The sequence below is a fragment of the Parus major genome, chromosome 18 (genome assembly GCF_001522545.3).
Source record: "Parus major isolate Abel chromosome 18, Parus_major1.1, whole genome shotgun sequence".
Classification (NCBI taxonomy): Eukaryota; Metazoa; Chordata; class Aves; order Passeriformes; family Paridae; genus Parus; species Parus major.
This window is the reverse complement of record NC_031786.1, coordinates 9506481-9533585: the sequence shown is the minus strand read 5'-3', so window position 1 is coordinate 9533585 and position 27105 is coordinate 9506481. Positions and strand designations below refer to the sequence as shown.

Sequence of the window (27105 nt, the reverse complement as noted above, 5' to 3'; positions counted from 1 at the left end):
TGTGCTTTAAACCTGCTGAAACTGCCTGGCCCATCTCACTGAAACCTGTGTGCTTTAAACCTGCTGAAACTGCCTGGCCTACCTTTTAGGAGCAAATCACAGCAGAGGGGTTAAAATCCTGCTGGCTGGGTCGGCCACTTTCATGTGTTTAACTGGGACACAAGAAAGAACACAGGTGGGATGGGCCAAAGAACATGTGGGAATGTTTGCTGGAAGAAAAGCTGACAGAAACAGCCAGTGCTCGGTGCACAGGGCCTCATCTGCACTCTGCCCAGAAAGGGAGCCACAAAGCTGCTTGGGAGTGTGTGACTAACAAAAGAACAATACACAGTGTCAGTGGCCCCGCCGTTTCCACTGCACACCCTGTGGAGCAGCCTGAGGAGAGCTACTGCTGGAGAAGAGCAGGTTTCAGGTAGGCCTCCTTGTGGCCTTCAGTAGATGAAGGAGTCTTATGAAAAAGAGGGAGAGTGACTTCACATAGGCAGATAATCATATGAAAAGAGGAGCAAGTTTTTAAACTAAAAGAGGAGAGATTTAGAATAGATATTAGAAATAAATTCTTCCCTGTGAGGGTAGTGAGGCCCTGGCACAGGATTCCCAGAGAAGCCATGGCTGCACCTGGATCCCTGGAAGTGTCCAAGGCCAGGCTGGATGGGGCTTGGGGCAACTCGGGATAGTGTCCCTGCACATAGCAGGGGGTGAGAAATGGGGTGTTGCAATCCAGCAGGACTGTAGGGTCCCTTTCAACCCAAGCCAATTATGATTCTGTAATTCTATGAAACCAGAGATTTGCCTCAATAGCACTTTCTTGTTTCACACTAAGTATTAATGAGGACATACCTAGACTCCCCATGCAATTACTGCTGACTGCACCATGGCAGAATGTGCAGAAACCAGGTGAGGAAGGGCATGGGAGACACCCACCCCCAAAAATGCTGTGTCTGTCCCAAAGGAGATGGTTCCATCTGGGAGTCCCTGTAAAGCTGAGGCTGCAAGGCACAGAAGTGCCCTCCAGCTCCAGTGCCCTGCAGGTACATCCTTCCTCTTGCTGACAAGGATGAAGTCTTTCCTCTCCTCCTTTGGCACGAGGAAGTGAATTGCCCAGTGTTTTGGAAGATATTAAAAAAAAAATAAATAGCTGTATCTTGTCAGAAAGCAGTGATGAGTGAAATGGTCTTCATAGCATAAGATGGATAGGAAATATGGTGACAAATTTCATGTAAAATATAGTTTAGGTTTCTTTCCATGCTTCATATCTGAGAGTCCCACATCAGAGTTATGCTAATCTGCCTGCACCATGAAACCTCTCCAATCCTGTGACAGAAAAGGGTAAGTTAAGGGAATCTGTCCCCTGACTCCTTTTTCTCCTTTTTCTGAGTCATTTGCATCCTAATAATAATGTCAAGCTAGCAGCTGTAATTTCCCTTCCGTACACCTCTCTGTCCTTCTCTGACTCTTTTTACCACCTGTTGTCCCTCTGCTTTCTGCACTTTACTCAGATACTTCTAAGCCTTTTTACTTTACTGAGCTGTTCTGTAACTGGAGTCACTCAGCTGCTTAAACGTGTGAAGGAAATGACATTCTGCATGTCACCTAAGTGTTACCTACCATTTGCTGTGGAAATGGGAGATGTGTGTATTGCTCACCTTGCCTTCACCTTCAGTACCATCCCTTTCCCATCACAGGATGCACATTTACCCACCTTTCTACCCTCAGTTGGCTGTTTTAGCACCACTCCAATTTGATTTAGGCTGATGTGTGAAACAGTCTATTGTACTGCTGGAAAGAGAAGACTTCATGTACATGGAAGTTCATTTTCCACGTTTTCTGAGTGAGCATGTGGAATGTTTCCTTCCCTTTTAATGTAGTAAGGTTAAATTATGAATACACAAGGCATTACAGATATTAGTTCTTCAAAGCAAGTGCAAGATTAGAAAAGAGGATGGGCATCTGCTGCTGCCTTCTATGAACTGTAGCACAAGCTAATCTTCATCAATAATCTTGGGAGATTTACATTTAGTCCCAGTCACCGCCTTCTACATAAGCAGACAAATTATTGGTTCCAAATGCCTTTCTTCCTAGAGAATTACTCAGTAACTCCCATTAGTAATGGAAATTACTGGTTTATCTCAACAAATCAATTCAAAATTCCATCTCTGTCCTCCCCAGTACATAAAGTCTTTATCAGGAACATTCAAGTGGATTCTCAGAGGACAATTAAGAAAGTAGGACAGCATGTTAAGCTCTATATTTAACAAACACGTCCAGTGGAGGATACAGAAAATTCTCACTATAATTATTTTAATATGAACCAGTATTTATCAAATTTAATAAAAAAGTGTGTCCTTACCATCTCCAGGTCCTGTTCACAGCAACGAGTAGTCAAAGTGCAGCAATGAGAAGATTTGCTCTGAAGGATTAGTGTCCTAACATTTCTGCTAATCATCTGCCAACATTCCTAGAAGATCTCCTTTTACCCAGGGAACAGCAGAATGAGGCTATGCTCCCTGCATCATATCATACACACCAATGGTTTCCAGGCCATATTAATCTTCCCAAGCATGCTGTTTCAATTCTGATAGCAGAGATGACAGCAGTATTTGCAAATTGCAGATTACATAACAATAATTTTTTGTGTGTTTGTTGTTGTTTTGGGGTTTTTAAATGTAATTTGTCAGTAGACCTAAACACTACATGGAGAAGTATTCTGTTCCACGTGGAATGACAAATGATCTGTTTTTTGTATGGGATGTTGATTGGGCAGAGCCCCCTTGTGAAGTTTTTTGCAGTTTGCTCAAAATCTTAGTATCCTATTTTTCTAAAATACCATAATTAATGGGGAAGCATTAAATTAGTAGATGTAATCTCAAGTTCCAACATTACAAAGCTCCTCTCAAAATCATCTCAAATGTCTGATTGCTGTTTCCCATGAGAATACCATTAACTTCTGACCGGTTCATCTGTCGGGAAACAGCTGTGTTCCCACTCTCTGCAAAACTTTCTTTCTCTTCCTGTTTAATTCTTCCTCAGATTACTAATTTATGGTGATTTCTCCAGAACTGTAAGTACACAGATCTAGCAGTCAATAGCTTGTACTATCTCCTTACTGTCTACTCTGTCCATCCCTGCTGCAAGTAGATGTTAACCTACAGGTCCATAAAAGCTGAATGATCTAACTCTGCAGATTTATAATATTATAGGCCATGTTTCTGTCTATTTCAACCTCTCCTTTCATGTCTCAAACCTTCAAATATTCCATTGAAATAATTGCATGAACATATTTATAATATTTATGTATTTTTATCATATAACACTTTGAAACTTCCAGGTTTTGGGCACATGTTGTGCTACCAGACCATCTGTGAATTTTAAGTCAATAAATAACATTTGAACACATGTAATGACTTGGCCCGTATGAGACTTGGGACTGTCTTCCCATAAACTGCCAGTGAGTTCTGTCTGATGTCTCTGTCATCTTTTTGATCGTGTGGCTAATCTGAAACTTTCTGTAGCAGAGTGATTGAACAAAGGGATCAACCTCATACCCACTGGCTGTCTTAGCTACAGGGCAGTTTCTTGGATTTTCTGCTTGGGAAGAATAATATTTAATAATATATAATTAATAATATATAATAATATATAATATTTCCCTTCTTTAACTAAATCCTATCCCTCCAAAAGGAGTGCTCTGACTTGAATATATAATAATATATAATATTTCCCTTCTTTAACTAAATCCTATCCCTCCAAAAGGAGTGCTCTGACTTGAGTACTGCCACAGTTGAAGGGATTTAAAGCTTTTCTTTATTGCATTCCTATTACACAAGGTTTCTGAGAATATCTTTGGCTTTCAGATCCTCCCTTCTTTCCATGCAAAGACTTGGGCTCTTGGACTTTCTGCTGACAAAGAATCCTGATGTTTACTTGTCTTCCATGTGGAATTTTGGTCATTCTTCAGGAGGATGGAATGGATGTTTTAAGAACCCCTCTTTATAAGTAGACTAGCTACTTTATATGACAATCAAAGGCAGAGATTTATGGTCCATGAGCTTGCTTCAAAAACTAGTGTAGAGCTATTCTTCCTGCCCTTCAAAGAAATCACTGGGCATAACAGACTGTAACCTTTATTTTAAATATTCATATCTCCTTTGATGAAATTTAAGTGGCTTCTCCACGTCTTCAGTCACTTCTGATTCCATATGTAATGACTTGACTGGTACTTTTCTGGCTTTATCTTGTCTTTTTCAGCTACAGATTTTGCTATTCTGGATTTATTTAAAAATTTTTGTTTTCAGTGTGGACTGAGCTGAAATCTTTCAGCTGCGTGGACTGCCAGTGATTGGTTTATATTATCTGAAGTATAATTACTTACCAGTTGACAGTATCACAAAATCATGCACTTTACCTAATGTATTTTAAAAAGATGGAATATATGGGAAGATTTTGAATCTTTTCAGGTGCTCTGCCATGTTAACATTCATTTATGTCAGTACTGACTCTTTCAGAATTTTTCCATCACAATGCTTTTTTTCTCTATGTACTACAGCTGCAAATTTGCTGAGCACCCTTAGAGTTCAGGTCTCCTTCACAGTATCTTGCTACATTGCATCTTATCAGGAAAGTGACCCCATTCTGCTCACTGCAAACCCAAGTCTGCTGACCATATTCTCTTGTCTGTTGCTCTTCTGATCCACAAATCCTGAAAATGGAATACTGTTCTATGTGAAGTGGGCTATATCCCAATGATTAGAGCATTGTCATTATGTTATTTATGGTCACTTTGACATATGAGCACCCGCAGTTCACTGTTCAGATAGTTCACTGTTTCAGCATGTGCTGTTGGCATTCCTGCACCATACATTTAATCACACATCCTGGAAACTGAAGAGATTTTTAGCTAACATCCTGTCTAACCTATATCTCAAAAGATTTAGGGAGCAGAAAGGCTCAGTGCCCCAGATTGAGACTGCTTCTGTGTGAACAAATCACCCAGCACATGACATCTAAGAAAAGGTATAGCAGGCCCTTACTTAAGCAATAAATTTAGCTAGAGCTACAGAGAAGACAATCAGGGTTGTATTTAATAGAAAGTAAGCAGTTTATGTTTCCCTCTTTTTGCAATGTTGAGGCTTATAAAAGAAGAGGGCAAGACTTCCTGCTGGTTCAGTGTTCCTATGTTGCTCTTCAAAGTTTGTTTTCTTATTATACATCTAACCTTTTATCTGGTCTTAGCTGGACTGCAAGACATGCAATAACAACTACTGAAGATATTTTGGCAGTGTCTCAGGTACCCAGTGAATGACAAGCATGTTTGGAAAGCTCCACAGTCTGCCTGGCTTGTAAATCACAAATGCTACCATTTCTCATCTACTTTAAACCCATTAATTAACCAGTCAGTGTTGACAGGTAGGAAGCTTGTTGGAAAGTACGTCAGTCAAAGAAAAAAAAAGAAGAATCTCTCATAATAAATTGGATCCTGGAAGGTGAAGTGTCCTACTTCTAAGTCTTGTTGAATAAAGTCTGAGTTACTAAGCCAAATTCAATCATGTTTAGAAACAATTCCCACAAGTATCAGTGCATATAGAGAAGACATCTAAAGAGCATTTGGATTATAAAAGATACAGATGTAGTTAAGAAGAGTTCCTTTCTACTCAACAGTAATTCTGAGTTACAGAAACAGCTCAAGAAAAATCACTTCAATAAATTCTCAAGCACTTTGTGTTCTAGACATTCTCAAACATTTTGTCACACCTTTTCAGAGTCAGAAGTGGGAAGCTTGATAATGTATTGGCTAGAGGAGTATTTCTTGTGTGGATCTGAAGTTGACTCCTATGGAAATAATGAAGTACTGTCTTCCTCTTATCATTAAGGTTTTTTTGGTTATTTGCCAAGAAGAAATTAAAATACTATTTAGAGAACAGGAAATTGAGTTGAAGGACTTTCATTTTCAGATGTGAAATGAGATGGTCAAAGAAGCAGAGCATAGTAAAATAGAAATTCATCTGTCATTTCTTCTTAGATCCATTATCCTATTATGTAATTCATATTAACCTGGAGGTGAAACTAAATATGAGATGTCAAACACAGGTGATGATATGCTGTAAAAATAACTTTTGAATCAATGTACTAAACTCTGAGCTTTCTTCCTCCTTTTTTTGTGTGTTGGTCTGAATGGTTTTTGAAGAAAATTATTCTGTAAAGAATATTTTCCATTGATACCTGACTTATCAGTGCTGTGAGGACTCTCTAATTGGCTGTTTTCAATTTATTAAGAGAATGGGCTAAAAATGTGGCAGATCATTTGGTCTTAGACACTTTTCTCAAGCTTTCTCTCCTTTGACTGTGCAAGAAGGTTCTGATAATGACAGAAATTTGAATTTTATATTTTGGAAGCTCAAGGACAATCCATCCCCTAACTTCTTCCAGGTACCTCCAGAGAGGAATTTTGGAACCCAAGAATTTGCCAAGTCCTGAGTTCATTAACTTTGAAGGGTGGTTTCTCAGATGAGCTAATGGCTTTAAAATTATTTGGTCTGTTGAACAATATTTCATTCTGCTTTAGTACACAAAGTACAGACAAAGAGGGGTCAATATTTTAATAAGGTCCAAGAATGATATTAAGAAACCAAAAACAGAAGAAACTATAGCCAAGAATATAATTACTGAATGCACAGTAAAATGCCCATCAGAGGGTTTTGCAGGCACCAGGAAGGACAGTGTGTATTTATTCTCACTACAGTATTACTTTTCACTCTCAGATGACTTGTCTTATTAACATAAGCCAAATGGGTCACTGGCTGCCTGTCTGAGGGAATGTTTAGCATGAGAGATTCTGTACATGGAGCTAAATCAACAGGGAAATGCAAGGCCAGTTACCTTCCCTCCAATGCACAGAGCTTAAGGTAGGTGCAAAGACTCATGTTTGAGCTCCTGTGGCATCCAGCTGCTTCCTGGCATCCTCAGCAATCTGGCATACTCTGGAAAAGGCACATTTCTGAATGGCTCAGCAACTTACTGCTCTAAAACAAGGCTAAACTGAAAGGATTTATGTCCAGCCCAGGAGAAGTGGCAGGTGAAATTAGGATTAAATGGTGCATTAGAAAACTGTTCCTGCAGGCTGTCTTCTATTGATGCTCATTCTCTGAGAGCTCTGACCCCACTGTCACCTGCAAACAGTCCTTTGGCTTTTCTACACACACACCTGCTCTTTCACAGGAGATTTTTACAGGTCCACGTGGTTTCTTCCTGCTGCACTCTTCATGCTCGTCCTCAGCCCTTTTGTCTTCCCCCAGGTTTTGTTTGTATGCCCTTTGTAAATCAGTATCTGTGCTGAGTAAGAATCTGGTGATGACAGAGAATAATCTTTCCTAGGTAAGTGTGTCATCTTGTGCCCAAAATCTTTTGGTTCACAGTGTCTTCTTGACCAGATGTGTCCCTGTGTGGCATGAGAACACATTACATAGGTTTATGTCTCACTACTGTGTTCAAGACCGAAATGAAGAATTGTCAGATGATGATGACTTTGCTACTTTGCCGGCTGCTTTGGTCCATTGGTTATGTTCACAGTCCAATTTTGAAACTGTTAGCGTGGCTAATTGTGTGATTATAGAGGTAAATTTGTTAAAAAGAACAAATGTTAAAGAAGAATTAAGCTACTGGACAATCCAAAAATGCTCAGCTTTGTTTTGCTTCTTGGGGAATGAAATTACACACTCCTGAAGATTTGCCAAAGTCTAGAGACATTCGTGTGATGCACCTGCTCCCATCAAAAAGGGTGTTGAATTTCCTGTGTGATTTACTAACATGTCATGACTAATGGAGTGCTGCTGATCCAGCATGAACTCCTGCTACAGAGCATGAACTGTGCTGTTTAGAACCAGTGTTTGCAGGAAGTCCTTCTCTGGTGCACTCTGATGCATACACTTTAAATGAATCAGATTGTATTATTCCTTCTCCCAAGGATCTTTTTCTGTTCCTTCATTTCCTCACTATTTGATCTAGATGGATCATTTTAATTCTTATATCTTATGAATATGCAAAAAAATAGAAAAAATATTTGTGGGCATGCTGCTACACACTATAATGTAGCACTATGTGTGCAAGGGGACAGGCTGGGACCCTCAGCTGTGGCAGAGAATCTTATGGCCAAAGGAAGAACTGTGTACTGGAAAACATGGCAGGGGCTTGATCTTTTCCTATGGATTGTTGCTGAGATTTATAACAATTTCCATTGCCACAGAATGGACAAAGGTTTGTCCCCCAGCAATGTGGGACCTTGCACAGGGACAAGGACTGCTCTGCCAGGAAACCAGCCTGTTCGTGATTACTCTTTTGGTGTATTGATCATTGCAGAATTATTTCCACCATGCTTAGCTCAAAAACAACAACAACAACAAAAATCCTAAAAAGATATTTTTGTTACAATGTTGAAATTATCTGACTCCATGCAAGCTTGAAGAACTGTTTTAATACTTACTCATGCAGAGAGTGAAGGGCTGTGATTTGTATGCTGGTCTGCTTCCAGGGCAGGGGTCCCCTACCCTGAAATTCAGTGCTATTATTGAATATCTTGCCAGTCATGATAGCCAGCAATTTATAATTTCAGCTAAAAGACAAGGGATACAGTTTTTGTGAGCCTGGGAGTTGGTTTACAAGCACCCTCTCTTGAGGACAGTGTTCTGGAGGCGTATCAGTGGTTGTCAAATAAGGAACCAGGAGGCTGTCCTTCCTGCAACCTACAATACCTTCCCAAGGTGTCAGATTGAGCCTTAAACCCTTCAGATAAAAATACAGTTTTAATGTTTATATTAGTCTTTCTGCAGGAAAACCATTAATTGAGCATGGGATATGCAGTCCCTGACAAAAGAGCAAAAGCTAACGTGTCATTTTGCTGAACTCAGCATCTGACAGCTTGAAATTTCTGAAACAATTTGTTACACTTTTGTGATCCCTCACAGGTGATTTGCATCAATATTCTTCATGTTTTGTCTTTCTTGTTGGGAAAAAAATGTTTAACAGAAAAATGGTGGTGTGTTCCAGTGATCAAAAAAAAAATGCCAACATTTTTTTAACTTTAGCGTTCTAGATGCTGGAACAGAATGCACTCTCAGCAAATATGCTGATGATATGAACTGGGAGGTGTGGTTGATACACTACATAGCTGCACTGTTTTTCAGAGGGATCTTGACAAATTGGAGAAACAGGCTGGCATAAGTTCAGTAAATGAAAATGGACATTTCCATACCTGAGGAGCAATAACTTCATGTGCCAGCGCAGGTTTGGGGGTGACTGACTGGAAAGCAGAAAAAGACCTGGGAGACACAAGGCCAAAAGCATCCTGGGTTTCACAGTGAAAAGTGTTCCGAGGTTTTGCATAAGATTATAGAAACAAGAAGTTCAACCAGTAAATGATTATTGGGCACTAGGGATAATATTTGGTACTTGGACACCAGTCTGTTGTTCAGCAGAGTGACTGAAAGTGTTTGGAGCCTTCCCACAGTCTTTCATAACACCATAACAGAAAGGACAGAATGTGAATCCTTTAATTTACATGCTGCTCTTGTGAATTCCCTAAAGATTGCATTTAAAGTGTAGAAAAGTTTTAAGTCCATGTCTATTTGCTGAAGGGCAAATAGATTTTATAACTATCCATAATCCATTCTCTTTGCTTTGGATGATGTCACAGAAGATATGGAATGGATGATATATATTTATTTTAGAGCAATCACAACATGTTTTAAAAAAGTGTTTACTTCTTTCTTTCATAATAAATTATTATCTTACAGTGCTTTGCACAAACATCTGATATTGTGGAATTTTTTTAATAGAAAAAAACCTGCAAATGTTTAAAAAATATCAGTTGGCTTTTCTGTTATAAATGGTACATTTGGGCAACACAAAATTCCCACACATTGCGCTGTGAAGAACTTCACTACACACCCTGTAACTTACAGAGGATTATCGGGATCAAAGTGGAATATTAATAGAGGTGAAATGGAAAATTAATTTCTCCTCACTTTGTGATTTGTTGCCATACATGGAGGACAGGCATCACTTTGCAGTGACACACTATTTCTGGAGTCAGGCTGCCTGTCAGCTGGTAAGTGCTGATGTAAAGGTAACTGATCTTGGGAAAAACATGGATCCATAATAGGCATAACTGTACACCTCTGAGAGAAAGCTTAAAATAGAGGCATCTGATATCTTGTTTTTATTGCAGAGACTTCCAAGTCCATAATAATCTTGATGTGAAAGAGTGACAGGTATTTCTTAGAACATAAGAGCTCCATTCCCTTTCCTGTCATCAGAGGTGGATGAACACATCCCTATTCCACAGAAACTATTTTTCTTGAGCAGCTTTATTTCCTTATGAGTAATTAGTGTAAGTGCTTTACCCTGAATAATCTAATGCCCAGAAAACACAGTATCTGATTTGTGACACATAATTTTAGGCTTGATAGTAGCAATTTTTTCACTGTGGGGAATGTTTACCATTTGCACATGCTGCTGGGCCCTTTCAAAATAAAGAGGAATTATGAATAAATATTATTTAAGCAGTGATAAGTAGAGGTTTGAAATCTTTAAAGGCAAATATATAATTTCAAAAGAAAGACCAAAGATGAATCTCTGGGAAATTTCTTAAGAAAAGATCTACCAGCTTTGGGAATATTCTGTGTTTTTCCACCCAATTTCATTTCCATTGGCCAGTCCCTCGATGACTGTCTCTTTGGGCCATGGGTGCCATGGGAAACAGATCAATTTGCCAACTCTCTGTTTTTTCCTGGCTTTGCAGGAGGAGCAGACAGGTTGTTTCTGGTGCCTTTTCACACCACAAGTGCTTTTGAGCAGGAGCACCCAAAGAAACAGCTGAAAACATCCAAGGCAGGGGAAGAAGAGGTACTGGTGGTGACTGGGAGGACAGAAAGTATTTAGGACACTCCTGAGAGAGTATGTGCTCACTGGGCACTTCAGGGTGAGATATTTTACAAGCAGGTGACTCTTGTAAATACAGATTGAGTGTGACCTTCATGCAAGCAACTGTGAAGCATAGAGCAGTGAGATCATGGCCCTTCTCATGAGGCCAGCCTGAGTCCTGAAGTGCCATACCCTATGCAGAAACACTGTGAAGTTGGGTGGCTTGGAACAATTCCAGTCAAAAAGATTCATTTGAGAAGAAAGAAATATTTCTTTCTTAACAAGGTGGTCATTAGCATTAGTACTGAGCAGTAAATGCTTTCTCAGACTGCTTCTTTCCCTCCACTCTCTACTACTTTTTTGTTTTCTCCTGCCTCCTGGTCCATACTGCACATATCTCTCTCTCTGTCTCTCTTGTTCCACTCTATCAAAATTATTGAAATGTTCATGGGAATGGATGAACTCCTTTATGATGAGAGAATTGAAAAGATTGGCTTGAATGAGAATGGATTACACTTGCTGAGTGATTGAAAGATAGGGGATGAAATGAATACAAGATGTGTTTATTTATATAACTCCAGAGAAAAAGGAGAAAAAAAAAACAAGGAGAAAAAAAATGAAAGAAAATATTAAAGACAAAATGAATTAATGCAAAGAGTCTATTTGCTAATTCATTTTGAGAATTAGAGGTGCATTTCTGTTCCTTAAACACCAGTATATCCATATTTTGAGAATTTTAGAGGTAAACAAATTTTATAGAAATGATGATCTGGAAGATGCCATAAAATTCTGGTCACTGCAGTGGTGAGCACCATATCAGAAATTCTTCTTCATCTCACTTTTGGTTTTCACTACAACTTGGCAATAATTTGTGACCTGATGAGTTTACAGAATTGACTGTAATTAGGTTGATTGTTACAGGCAGACTGGGGAGGTGTCTGTTTCTGTGTTCCTATCCTTCTCATTTCCAAATGACAGCAGTCTTGCTTTTAATGTAAGGCTTAATCTTCTGTTTTCTTCCAGATGGTCTTCCAGGAGTTCCAATGTTCTGCTCTGGAGGTTTTAGCTTTGTCATGGATAGCAAATGAATGACAGGGATATTTATCAAGCTTCTACATCCAGACAGATGTGTAAAGCACAGACTATAGTCTTAGATAGATAAATGATATACCAAAGTGCCCACTCATGAATAGCACTCTGCAAATCACAAAAATCATTTAACAAAAGCCTTCAGGACATGTCAAACATTTCTCACCATTAGGGAGAGAATTGTCTGGGGGAGAGCCATATGCCTTTTAAACACTGAATTTACAACAAGGGGTGGGAATTTTGCACTGGCTGTTGTGACTTTATATCTATTGTTCTAAAACAACTGATGGTATGGCCTCTTTCCAGAGTTACTGCTCATCATTATATTACATCACATAATTTGTTTTTAACTTTGCTTCTCTTTGTCTATGTTATTAGCAGGAGAGTAGTTCTCCCTGTGCTCTCTGGATAAGCTGCTCACTGGAGGTTATACAATACCAGGCTAAGAAAGGGTTCATTCATGCCACATTGTTCTCCTGACACTAGGAGGGGAATCACATTCTTCCTGCTCATGCCACTCTGTTGGCTTGCATTAGAAGATCCCTGAATGTTCTGCATAAAACAAAATCCAAACTTCCTTGTTATGCAGATAATCCATAGTGTCTACTAGATGCCATGCCATAGGCTCTTCCCAAACAATCCAAGAAGCCATTGCATGTGTGGATTGTTTCCTGGGCATGTTAACAAGTCTTTTGCCAGGGCTGCTCTGTCAGGACTTCCACATGGACGTCTCAGCTGAGGCCATGAGGGAACTGCTGCTCTGGCAAGAACTGCATGGATCCCAGCACCTTCCTCTGAGCTGAATGCAAGTCACCATCAACAGCCCTGTTTCCCTACAACTTTGAGGAGACCCACGGCAGCTGGTTGTTCTGTCATGCCAGGGGACCAGAAATTTTCTCTGAGTGGGCAAACTGTCAGATTGACACAAGGTCAGTGATTCTTTCATAGTTTGGAGAGGGTGAGTTACTTCAGCTGCACTGCACCAGATGACTTCTAAGACTCCTCTCTGGCCCAGTTTTCCCTTCCTTCTATCCCTGTCCCTCAGGAGATGACAATACTGTTCTGACCCAGGGCTGATTGAGCCATGCTGACTGTGGTAGACAGGATCCAGTACACATAAACAGTGTGCAGGGAAATGTGGGTGCACATTCATTTTTCCATTAATTTACATTTCAGTTTCCTGAATTCAAAAGACCCCCACATTTTAGCATAATTTATGATGTCCTGACTTGTATAAATCCTTGTGTTCTTATTATAGGAACAGATTATATACTCTGTGCAGCTGACAGAGACAAATGCCACACTTACTCCCTGGAGAATTCTAATCTCCCCCTCAAATTTTAAGATGTCAGTGAAAAACAATCTCCCTGTTTCTGAAACCCAACCCCAAGGAGCAGTGATACTACCATCCATAAAAATAACTGGTCTGGGATCCTTAGGGATGGATCACTGACAGAATTGTTCAGGCCAAGACAGTGCAGATGTCCACATCATAAATCTGAAAAGGTTATGGTTCATGTGTGGCAGAAAATAGAGGAGCCCAAAGAGTGACTCCCCTATGAGAAGAGTGCCTCCCCATCTTTTGGAGACTATTTAGTGTCACCTATTCCTCAAAACACTTGTAATTAATCTGAACAGCTCATCACCATCAATTCAGTGGCTACTGGAGGTTTCCATTAATTCAAAAATCTGCCAGACAAATCCATGGGAGGAAAACCAGGTGTAGACTCCTGATCCCACACAGAACAAAGACAGGAGGACTGGGATGTGCCCGAGCCAGGAGCACTTGAAGAATGGGGTGATGTTAAGGAAAAGCCCCAGCACATCTGCCTGTCTCACCATTCCTGTGCTTTTTCAGCATCAGGCGTTATCGAGGCTGAGCCACTGCCAGGACAATGCTCTGGGATGGCCTTTGCCTGTCACAAGAAGCCAACAGGTAGGGACATCCCCCTTGCCAAGAGGCCACGGAGAGCCCGGAGCCCAGGTGCTGCTGCTCTGCACTCAGGACAGGCCCCTGTTGGCACAGGCAGCGCCAGACACAGCCACTGCTTGTGGCTCTGGGCAGAGCACACACCTGGCAGGCAAAGCTCTCTGTGTGTTCTTGGAGCTCACAGAAAGCTGCTGGAGCCAGGCCCAGCTGGGGCCTCTTCTTGCCTGGCAAAGCAGCTCGTGCCGTGCCCAGTGATACTGGCTCCAGGCTGATGTGGGTTTCAAACTTGGCAAGTCAAGTTTGCAAAGTGCATGAGACAGAGCCTGGGGAGGCAATGTGCTGTAGGATGGATTTGTAAGGATCTGAAGCACCTAAAAGCAAGTGGGTGGCTCACTAGTGCCCCTTGGGTGCTGGCCAAGGCCCAAGAGCTTTAAGTTGAACTCTTCCAGCTCCTCCCTCAAGGGAGTTTCTTTGCTCCCCTGTGGTCTCACAAACTCCCTTTTGCCCTTGAGTCAGTAATTTCTGAATGTGCAATGTTGGGATAGCGCAGAATATTTAGCAGAGGTGCCACCAGATCTTTATACAGAGGCACCAGAGCTCCCTAACAGTTTCCAAAGTACAACACTGGTACACTCCACGTCACTCTGCCTGTTTGGGAAACCCACAGAACACGTGATTTTTGCTAATGCTCTCAGCTCTTATTTTCAGTCACTTTTTGCTGCTGCGCTCTCATCTTACCTCTGAACTAATGGGGGATTGTTTTATTTACTGCAGTATTCCACAGCCCATGTGGATCAAATATTAAGTTACCATCTCAGTTGTCAAGACAGCAACAAACAGTCCAGATTTTCATGTTATAATGCAGATTTTCCAGCAGTAACAGGTAACTTGGTATACCTGTGACTGGCTTTGAATACAAGGGATTTAATGAGTAGTACAGGCTTGTCCTACAAGGCTTGTGGTGTTCCCTATTTCTCAGTACAGTTATTGCAAGACTCTGCCAATTTAAAAAGTGACATCATACCTCCTGTTGCTCTTTCTCCCTAGGATTTCCTATTAGTTTCTTTAATTAGTGTTTTTTGCTAGCTTTGAGCTGCTTGAATATTGATGCCCAAGATATGTTTTAAGGCTGAAGGACCAGCAAGTTGCTAGTCCAGTAAAAAGCACAGGTATTACCTTCTATTCTCCCTCCCCAGTGCCTTTTTCATCCTTCTACATAGCAGATCAGGAAAGATACCTTGACCTCAGCAGGTCAGGACTACACCTACAACAAATCTCCAGCACCTGTAGTCCAGACAACCAAGTGATCCAGCAATGGGCAGCACTGCCACTCACACCCACATGCTGGGGGATCTCTCAGGGGCCCCTGTATCCACCTGCAGAGAGTTTGCAAACTCTGCTTTTCTTCAATGTGACTTGTCTCCCTCAGGAAAGCAGCAGCTGGTTAAATCCAGGACCCTGATAACTCTGGCAGTTATGGAAGCCCTGTGCTCCTGGATGTGAAGGGAGGGTCAGCACATGACATGGGGAAAAATATATTTCTTCTTGAATCCTGATATCCCTGCTGACTTTTTCCTGCCATCCTCATGAGGTTAAGTCTGTGGTTTGTAGCTCTGGCCTGCAATCCATATGCCCTACTGGTGGCTTCATCAAAAACTTTATCATTCTGTGGGTGATTTTAATTTGCTTAAGGTAACAAGCAGCCAGCAGCTGTCAGGAAAGGCTCCAGCAGGCAACACAGTGCCCTCCTGAGAGATGTCTTGTCTGTGATGCATCTGCTTTCATACTGTGACTTGTTTTAAAGGCTTCTTTTTATTAATACTTAAAAGAAATAGTGACATATGTAAAGACAGGTTTTTGCTTTCTTCTTGTTGGAACTTGAATTCCCACCTGAGAAAGACTTTGGGCTTGCTTGCCACCATGAATAATCCCTGCCTTGTCTAGGTGAGACTACAGTAGCTCAAGAACACTTTGGGCATAGCTATCCACAGAGTCTGTTTTGTCATCCCCTGGCTCCAACTTCCACTAGATAGGTAAAAGGGTCACTGGCACAAAACACCAGGACTCTCCAAGTTCAGAGGCACAGGATTACTACCACAGCTATGAGCAGAAGAAATCTGAATGCAAGGGTAACAAAAAGGAAATCTGAATGACCTGGGAATTACAATTCCCTGGATGTGTACAAAAGATTGCATTTGCAATAGTTGAGAACAGTCTGAATCCATCTGAATCACCAAAACTGGCCTTTGGAAGGATTAAAACTCAGTTAACTGCAATAAACTTTATCTGACAAGCCCTATTCAGGGTTCCAGACAGATTAAATCTCTGTCATTTGAGTCCCTTAATTATTGTCAAGTTTGCCAAAGGTACAATCTGTTACTCACTCATCGGGCTTTGAGGGAGATTTTCAAAGATAAAAAGTTGTGAGCCACAGGGGTGTTGTTCTCATTAACAACTGCCACCATCTACTAATTAGCTGCTGATTGAACAGTTGAGACAGTTCAGAGAATTTTAAAAGGTTACAACCACGCACTTGTCCAGCCCATCTTCAGCTTCCAAATAAGGCGCCTGCAAGACATCCTGAGAAAACACTTTACATAGCCTCAGGATGTTCAAGAAGGTATTTCATATCATGTGTTATTTCCATCTCTATCTCTTCATCCACACACTGAAGTCAAGTTTCTAATTTGTGAGCTGAATGGTACCAGGATAAAAACATGGATGGAGACTTCAGGATGGTGTCCTAATGGGATACAGATTATTAATGTTGAGATGCCTCCACTTTCCCACTTGATTCTGCTGCTTTGCTGTAATTCCTGCTCCTGAATTCACAGCCAATCACAGAACATGGGGGAGGGCAAGCCATGGTTAAGAGCTGGCAAAGGGTGAGACAGCTGCCCAGTCTCCATCTCAAGAAGGATCTATTTTCAGCACAATGAAATCCTCCCTCTTCCATGGGAATGTCAGCACTGCAGATCCTTTCCCCTTCCTTGCTACTGTGCAGGACAGCCTGTAGTTGGACTTTACCCTCAATCTGCCTCCTCCCTTTTGACTCCTCTGAGATTTGCATCCAGCTGGAGTGGAGTCCAGCCCTGAAGGGATGGAAGCGTTGGCAGAAAGTTAAGAGAGGCACAATGGATTTTAGTTCCTTTTTTTCATCAAGGTGTTGTTACTTCTTCCAGCAAGTCCTTCTTTTGCCAAGGACAGATATCGCTGTTGCTCCTCCAAACCTTTCCAGAGTAACACTGCAGCTACACTAGTAAATTAAACATGTCCAGGAACTTAGGCCAATTGGCATGGAACTGTTTATGCTTATAGAGGTAAACTATTTCTGTATCAAGCATGGTGAGGCTGGATGCAGACTGTATTGGGAAGGGTCCCAGAAAATGCCAGCTGTCCAGTTATGCCTTTAAATATGTTTAGGATCTCTGTTGCTGGCACAGGTCAAAAGCTTGACAAGAAATGTGCCTATGATTTATCAGTATAAGTGATTGGCTTCTCCTGTGTGCAGTGTTCCCTGGCACGAGGCAGTGTTCTAGGAAAAGCAGCATGAAATGGACTTTTCTCCAGTGTATTTCACTGTCTGTGAACTTAGAGCAGATAGCCAATAGGATTGAGGACTTTGGATTCTTTATAAGAAGCTTATAGGCCAACATGGCAGTAAATTTAATTAATCATCAGTGGGAGAAGGAATTAGCTTTGTGAAAGAAGATAAAGCAACTACAAAGGATGAATACCTCAGATTCATCAGGGTAAACTCCAGTGAGAGGGCAAGAGTCTGAACAAGAGTCTGGACATGAGTCTTTAAATTTTGGCTTCTTACAGAAAAAGAATACTAGAGATTATGCTGCTTGGAAACTTTCTGTGATTTCACCACGCCAAGTTGTAGGACAAGGGGTAATGGATTTAAACTGAAAGAGAAGAGTTAGAGATTAGATACTAGAGAGAAATTCCTCATGGTAAGGCTCTGGCACAAGTTGCCCAGAGAAGCTGGGGCTGCCCCTGGATCCCTGGAGTGTCCAAGGCCAGGTTGGACAGGACTTGGAGCAACCTGGGATAGTGGAAGGTGTCTCTGCCCATGGCTCTTTCAGGCTCTTTCCAACTGAATCCTTTCTATAATTGATTCTCTGATTTCACTGCAGGAAATTAAAGAAGTGCTGTCAGTATTGGTAGTTTCAATGACACAAAAACCTTGGTTATCCACTGATTTTCTGTGATATTCTTCTCATGTTTATCTCCATCTTTGACCTCTATAAATATAGTCCAAATTACTTTTTCTTTCCCACTTTGCCCTGAAACTTGAATGTAACTTTCAGTTTATTTGCCTTGATAATATTCATTGAGATTATTTCCTGAAATTCCAAGCCTGTGAACAAGGAGCCGAGATGGAAAAAAATCCCAAAACCAACACACCAGCGATTACTTAACAGTTTTTCTGGTTATTGTTTCCATATGTTTTAGTTTAACTTTTTCAGCTAAATTGCTCTGTAATATTTCTTGCCTTTTGCCTCCATTGTGTGTTTTTCTAGTTCAAAGCACTACTGATAATGCTGATTAAGTCCCTGCAAAGTCTTTGCTTATATATATATATATCTATATTTTCTCTTGGAAGACTTATGCAACACTCTGCTAATATTGGTTGTATCATCTTCCAAACCTCTGACATGCATCTGTGTCATCCATGGCACCATGCTATATTGGAATGATTTTATCAATACATTTTCAAGCAAGATGTGTAAATCCCCTACATTTTTCATCTAGATTATCTTCCTTTTTACTTTTTGCTTTTTAAGTCAAAATGTCAAAAACTGACATTTTTCAGTTGGCCTGTAGCTCTTTCTCCCAATAAACAAGGTGTTTTACAGCAGTGTAGTAAAATATTAGCTAAAGAATTGTCCCTTTTGTATATTCTTATTTAAGTGAAGGTAGAGGACAACAGTAGAATTTAAAAATAAATACTTTTTAACGTTTTCATTTTTATTTTTACAGCATACCAAATTTAATGTCAGCAAGGGACTTCCTCTGGAACAGAAAATATTCTGTGAGATGTCACCAGGAGCTGTCAGCTGGGATTTGTTAAAACAAGATGACCAGATTTGCAAGGACTAATGTTACTCCACCAAAACAACGAAGATATTTCAAGTCTTTTCATACTGAAAGGTTTTCTAGTAGTTTGCAATGCAATTATATGTTGGTTAGAAGCACTCAGAGTACTGCATTTTCCCTCTGTTATGTTTAGAGTGAACAGATATTTATGCTGTCTGCCCATACCTTTTGTCTTCCTGATCTGTTGAAGCTTTTAAGGAACTGATGCTGACTTTAGGATCTCTCAGTTACACAGTTTTATCTCAAAGATAAATGTGAACACATGAATCCAGCTTTTCATTCCAGCTATTTAATTATGCTGTTACTTTGTTCTGATATTGAAACCATCATTATTTAAATCTCACTCCATAATGAAATACTTCTAGTTACAGCTCATTGGAGTTTAATCAGCCCTTGAGTTCATCAGGTAGTTGAATGTTTCCTGCAAGACACGAGACTGAAGTCCTCCCAAGCTATTAGTTAAGCTGTCTCTAAATTATCACCTGCTTTTGAAAGAAATAGAACTTCCCATTCCTGGCAAGATGCTGGCATTGCAGGAGCATGTTTACAGCACTGCCTACTGAGATGGCACGGTTTCTGTCATATGATACATCTTTGGGAACTATGACTCTCCTTGCTACTCAGGTGGACAGAGCATGCTGTCACCAGAACACCACTAAGATACTTCTAATTCTCCAGTGAGCTCTGAATTTCCTGAATTAACTCAAAATCAAGACCACGTTCTTCAATACACATTGTACTGCCCCAACTATATTTGTCAAAAGTTATCTGCTGTTGAATAGGACCAGAGCTAGACCAGGAATAAATATACTGAAGAATTTCAGTTTTATTAACATATCCTGTTGAGAGCATCTCCACTCCCTTGGATCCTGGATCTTGTGAAGCAAATACTGCAGCACTGCAAACTTTTGCTGTGCAAATTCAGCATGATATTATTTTCCTCTGTGCTTGTACACGGAAAGCGACTAGAGAGGGACAAGAAAAAAGGTTCAGGTATATATCACCCTAAAAACAGTGGGGAAAGAGTAGCAGATATTAATATCAGAGAGAACACATAAGAAGAAATTAACTTCTCCAGCCATCGCCTGCTGAGTTTCCATTAAGTCCTGGCAGCAATGGGAATCAGTGACTTCTTTTCTCAGCTGTTGCTGTAACGTAAAAAGAGCCCTGAAAGGCTCCGTGGAAGGTGACATTGAGAAGACAGGTCAGTGCTGCACTGGATGTGTGGCTTATGGAAAAGACAGGAGAACAGTTTCTTTTATGACATATATTTTATCATATTTTAAAGGAGCTCAGTACAAAGGTATTTTCCTCAGCTTCCCTGGCAGAGCACAGATAATTGTATTCTTCTCTCTATACCCTGAAAAGTACCTGAATTTGTCATTATGCCTGAGTGCATATAAACTTCATCAGGGTTATATTGTTACTACTCTCTCTAAATTGATTTCATTCAATGTGTAGAAATTGTGTGAGGCTCCATAAACTAAACAATTTTGATTTTTTTTGCATTGTCTTTGGACAATATAAAACAATTACATCAAGAAAAACTGCCTAAAATTTGAATTTGAGAACGCAATTCCGTAAAAAGATAATAAAAATAGTCAGAATATTTGAAAGGACAGAAAACCACTGTAACTATTTGTAATGATAGAGGGTGTCACTTGCGTTTAGGACTGTGAAATATACTGGCAAACAGCATGTTGCTCATGTACAGCAAATTTGTAAAGCAGTAAGAATTAGAGGTGAATATCCATATATTACATTTAGATATTGTAGAACTGTTGCATACCATAGTTATGGATGTTATATTGAAATGTACACAATACTTTCCTGAAGTAAAATTGGGAATTGAACATATCTTTTATTCACCTTTACTGCAATAAATTCAAAAATTCCTTCACAATTTTTTTCACAAAGAATATATATGGATCTATTCTGCTATATAGCTGTGGAAAGCTATATGGCAGAATAACATATAACATAGCAACATAACACAGAGTGACAGTTGTGTCCTCATGGGAACACTGACCAAACACACTTGGCCTTTGACTAAATAAACATTGAATGATTTGCAGCTAGATAAAATGTCATCTGACTACTGAGAGGACATTAGGGAGCAAGGAAGGAATTCTTTCTCACAGCCTGACTCATATGTAAGAAGCTACCTTAGGTCCCAGCACTGCATAAGAGAGGCTTGCTACATGCCACTGAGAACAGGACTTAAAGGCAACAGCAGCTACTCAGAGAAGACCTCAGGAATACTTTCAGAGTCATTGGAATACTGGTCAGAGCCTCATTGAACCCAACCTCCAGTAGTGCCACATCTGTTACTTCTCTGGGAAACCCATCCCTGTATCTCACCACATTCATCATAAAATATTTCTGCCTTATATCTATTTGAAATCTGCCTTTTTTCAGCTTAAAAATAGCGTTCCTTGCCGTTTAAATTCCTTGCTTTGTCTTTCTTACAAGCCCCCTTTAAGCACTGAGAAGCCTCAAGAAGGTGTCCTTGAACCTTTCTCATCTCCAGGCTGAACAGCCCCAGCCCCAACAACTGAACACGGCACTTAGTGCTGTGGTTTAGTGAGGGTGGTGGTGTTTGGTCAAAGGTTGGATTCTGTGATCTTGGAAGCCTTTTCCAACCATAATGATTCTATAATTCTGTGAAGTATCTCATCTTTTTTTCATAGGAGGTGTGTTCCAGTTCTTAGCCATCCTTTGGAACCACTCCATCTGGTCCAGGACTTGTGATGATAACTTCCCGCATCAAGTGGTAGAGGAACCAATAAGGAGAAGGGTTGTGCTGGACCTTGTTTTCACCAGCCAAGGCAGGGCTGATGGGGAATGTGAACCTCAAGGTCAGCTTTGACTGCAGTGACCACAAAATGGTGGAGTTAGAGATCCTTGGGGCAGTGAGGAAGGGACACAACAAGCTCACCTGGACTCCAGGGGAGCAGACTTTGGACTTTTCAGGGATAACTCAGGAGTGATGCATCCCAGCAAAGAGGAAGTCAGTCAAAAATGCCAGGAGGTGTGCATGGATGAACAAGGAGCTCCTGGATGAACTCAAATGCAAAAAGAAAGCCTACAGAGGGTGGGAGCAGGAACAGGTAGCCTGGGAGGAATATAGAGAATTGTTCAAGCAGCCAAGGAGCAAAGAAAATCTAAGGCTATGATAGAATTAAACTTGGCCAGGGACATCAAAAGCAACAAGGAAAGCTTCTGTAGGAATGTTGGTGGCAAAAGGAAGATAGGAAAAATTTGGGCCCTCTCTGGAAGAAATAAGGTCACTTCATTACTGAGATCTAGAGAAAGCTGAGGTACTCAGTGATGTTTTTACCTCTGTGTTAACCAGCAAGTGCTCAAGCCACATCATCCAAGTTGCAGAAGGCAAAGCCAGGAACTAGGAGAGTGAAGAACCACCCACTGTAGGAGAAGATCAGGTTTGAGACCATTTAAGGAACTTAGAGGTCCATGGGACCTGATGAGATCCATCCACACGTCCTGAGGGAACTGGCAGACGAAATGGCTAAGCCTCTATCCATGATACTTAAGAAGTTGTGGCTGTCTGGTGAAGTTGCCACTGTAAAAGAGAAAACATAACCAGAGGTGTTTGATATCTCTTTAGCCAACAGGAGCAGGGGGTTCAGGGGCATCCTCATTAAGCTTGCTGATGACACCAAACCACATGGTGCAGGTGCCATGCTGGAGGGAAGGGATGCCACCCAGAGGGACCTGGAGAGGTAGATGAGATGGGCCCATGTGAACTCAGAAAGTCCAGTATGGTGAAGATTAAAGTCCTGCACGTATTACTGGGTAATCCCAAGCACAAATACAGGTTGGGTGGAGAATGGAGAAGGACTTTGGAGTGTTACTGGATGAGAAGCCCAGCATGTCCCAGCCATGTGTCCTGGAAGCTCGGTTGATCCCCCAGTGTGGGCAGCAGGGGAGGGAGGGTTTCTTCTGCCTCACTCAGGTGAGACCCACCTGGAACACTGCATTCAGCTCTGAGGCCCCCAAAATAGGAACAACAAGGACCTGATGGAGTTAATCCAGATGATGCTATGAAGATGCTTTGAGAGCATCCTCTACTCTGGAGACAGGCTAGACATGTTCAGCCTGGTGAAGAGAAGACTCAAGAAGACCTTCTAGCAACCTTCCAGTGTCTAAAAGGGGTTGGAAGTGAGCTGGAGAGGGACTTTTGACAAGGACAAGAGGGAATGACATCCCACTGACAGAGAGCAGGTTTAAATTGGATATTAGGAAGACATTCTTCCCTAGGAGGGTGCTGAGGTCCTGGCAGTTTACCCAGAGCAAACTCTGAAAGTGTTGAAGACCAGACTGTATGGAGCTTAGAGCAGCCTGGGATAGTGGAAGGTGTCCCTGGGAAAGGCTGAATTGGTCTCTGTTTTTTCCTGGTTGGTGAATTTGGCAGCAGAAGCACGTAGATGGGAGACAGGCTTTCAGCTGAGTCCGTGGTATGTTTATCTTAGCAGAAATGGAAACAAGGATCAACTAAGAACTGCAAGTCCTTTTCTGAGCTTGTCTTTTGGATGTCTGAGCTGAACTTTGTGTTGGTGAACGGTTTTCAAATTCTGCAGGAGCAGAAATTTCTGCAGGAATTTAAATGTAGACTCTGTAATGATCCATAATCATTCCCTGTTGAAAGTAGCATGAATAATCAAATGGCATACATTTCTACAAGCCCAAATGTTTACCTCAAGGATTTATTTTATTTATGGTGCAGATTGACAGGTCACACACTTGGAAAAAAGACATGGGAAACAACTGAGGTCCTGTCCTGAACTGGCAATATGGGTACTTTCTGATTAATTAAAACATCACCAAGAAAAGAAAGAAACATCTGTTGTTGAGCTGCACTGATCCACATAGCAGAAATCACAGCACCTCTTACAACACTCACCTTAGCGAAAATTCATGCACAGGGTTATAATAACCCTTCTTGGAGAATCTCCCACTTCTTTTGCAATTTCAAGTGTACAGATTGGTATATCTGCACTAATGTATGTATGCTCTTCTTCATATATCAAAAGTGACCTCACATCTCTCTCTGAGACCCACCCCAGTAGTGCAGCTGCACCCCAGCCTCTTATTTCTGTGACAAAATATTTGTCCCTTATACTATCTTGCCCGGTCTATGACTCTCAGGCACCAGCACTATCACACTATCATAGAGATTGTTCCTCTGCTTTCAGAATCCTACCAGCACATCCGCCAAATGCTTTTCATAATACTTACTTCCCTCTGAGTGGCTTGCCTAATGTATTCCTCTTAGGCATTTCTTGCAGGATTCACACCATCACAAGGGAAAGATAAAAGCTGACATTCCCATTGTACAGCTGGGATAGCTGCAGCACAGACATACCAAGCAATCCATCCCAGGTCGTGCGGTGAGTCGGTGGGAAAGCCAGCAATAGAATCCATAAGTCCTGAATCCAAGTTCTTTAAGTGCTTTGACTAGTCCAGATTCCCTCCTTAACACCCTTGTCACATTATTTATAGGAGATGTATTCATATAGCCACTAAGACATCAAAATTTTCTAATTATATCTAGTCATGTCAAATGACAATTATGCCCTTAGTTCAGTTTGCCAGACAATGCTTAGCCAAAGAGGGTTTGCCAAAATATTTTTGACCGAAGAAAGAGTAGGCATCTGTAGCATCTGCAGGCGAGATCGTATAAAACGTCCCTGCAACACGTCTGCCCTGGCTCCACAGAAAGCTCCAAGGTAAGAGGATGGGGTCTGCAGGCTGGCAGGAAGGGGATGGCAGCCGAATGTGCCACCACATTCCTGCTGCCTCCAGTGCTCCTGTCCAGGAGGGGACTCCATTACAAATCTGTTTTCAAGGCACCTGCATATTTTCACTCTTGATTTCTGTGCAGCAGCAATTTGGGAACTGCTATTTGTGTTTTGCAGTACTGACCAGCTGCCAGCCCACAAGCCACACATCTGGTGTCACAAGAGGTAAGAAGCTGATTTACTGATTCTTAGGGGCAGAGACAGATCCTTTTGGGTGGGGTGTGTGTATGGCTGGGTGAATGGTCACTGTTTCACTGTATATTCTCAAGTCCACTGTAGTCACAGTATAAGGTGGTGGGGTGCCAAGGGCTGATAAGTTTTCAAGTGAGTCATTGAATCATAGAACAGTCCAAGTTGTAAGGAATCTCGTAAGATCATCTGGTCCATTCTTTAAGGAGCTGTGTTTGAAGTCTCTGACTGTTCATGGCAGGCCAGAAAATCCCAATGGGGACATTATTTGCTTCTGCTAAACTCACCTAACAGGGAGTGATGTGTACTGCCTTCCCATCGTTGCTGTTGTATGTGTAATTGAACTAAGACAGTAGGAAAGCTGCAAAATTCAGCATTTTGTCTCAGAATATATAAAGTAATGTGATACTTTGTCCAAAATTTTCCATGGAATCATTAAAGCAGTAAGAGTAGAAAGAGCTGTAATATAAGAAACCAAGCTCTGATTGTCACCTCTGTAAAAGGCAATGCTGCCCTTTGTTCTCTGCTCTGCTCGTTCTCTACCTCACAAGAAATGGGAGATGCAGCCCTCCTCCTCTGGAAGCCACTACCTTTTCCTCTAGACACAAAATGTTACATGTTATATATTCTCATTTTAGTACAAATAAATACAAGATTAAATGTTGTGTAAATATCAGCTACCTAAATGTTGTGTAAATATCAGGTACTTAACTCTGTACAGAAAGAGATATTTAAATGTTTTCCTAAGTTGCCTACTTAGGGGTTTGGTTTTGGGTTTTTTTTCCCTTGAGGCAGGGGAAAAAATAAAATATTTCAGAGAAATTAATACAGGGTTTAAAATTCCTTATTTTTAAATACTTCATTTGAGCTTTAAATCTTTGAGCTTTGTTTTTCTCTAAAATCCTACTAATTTTTAAAAAAACAAAGTACTAGGAAAGGAGCTATCTCAGTGTGGTTTGAACAGCATTAATCTTCTTTTAATAGTCATATTGCAATTTATGTCTGGATTCAAGCAGTTAATAAAATTAGAGAAAATTGTATTATTAATACAATTATTAAAAAGTTCTAAATACTGAAAGTGAACCTTTAAGAAGCTTGATTTTTCAGTATGCAATTCAGACGGTGGAGTATGAGCATTCGGAGCTTTGTGATAAAATATCCATTGTGAGGAAAAAGTATTATAATAATTCCAAATTAATTTTAAGAGTGCCTAAGCAGTTGAAAGGATTTTTGAAGTTCTTAATTCTACAATACAGTACCTGAATAGTTGAGATAGATTATATTTATATATATTTAAATATATATATATTTATATATATTTAAATGCAATTTCAGTATAAGCCAAATAACCCCCCAATTTATAATGTTGGGATAAATATGACATTTTTCATAAATCTTGAATTGTACCAATGCAAAAATTTGCTATTCCTTCCAAGAAGCAACAACCAGTATTAATATTGTTTCTTTTTTCTCCACAATTTCTCTTTTCTTCTCCTAACAAGTGCTAACATTTTGGCAAATTTGAGCAACCTATCTGCTCTTCCACAGAGTTCTCTGCTGACAAGCCCCTCCATAAAGTGCAGCCATGTCTTCGGATTCCGAGATGGCCATCTTTGGGGAGGCCGCTCCTTACCTCCGAAAGTCAGAGAAGGAGAGAATTGCAGCCCAAAACAAACCTTTTGATGCCAAGTCATCTGTCTTTGTGGTTCATGCAAAGGAATCCTTTGTGAAAGGCACAGTCACAAGCAGGGAAGCAGGAAAAGTCACTGTCAAGACTGAAGGGGGAGAGGTGAGTCAAAAACAAGGATGAAGGACAACATTTGATCCCAACTCTGGATTCTTAGCTGACATGTGTATCCTTCCTGCCCTCTGACAGACCCTGACGGTGAAGGATGACCAGATCTTCTCCATGAACCCTCCCAAGTATGACAAGATCGAGGACATGGCCATGATGACCCACCTCCACGAACCCGCCGTGCTGTACAACCTCAAAGAGCGTTACGCAGCCTGGATGATCTACGTAAGTGGCAGCAGCAGCTTCCTTTGGGCAGCCTC

At 40.9% G+C, this 27105-nt stretch overlaps 1 protein-coding gene and 1 long non-coding RNA gene across 2 annotated transcripts in view; both read left to right on the top strand.

The window, feature by feature from the left end:
- Positions 1-27105, top strand: part of LOC109022897 (myosin heavy chain, skeletal muscle, adult) — a 117035-nt gene that overhangs the window by 18803 nt on the left and 71127 nt on the right. The window lies entirely within an intron of this gene.
- LOC107212377 lies at positions 22369-26643 on the top strand. Its single transcript, XR_004499739.1, has 3 exons — positions 22369-24789; positions 24979-25026; positions 26599-26643. It is a non-coding gene; the product is annotated as an uncharacterized LOC107212377 (long non-coding RNA).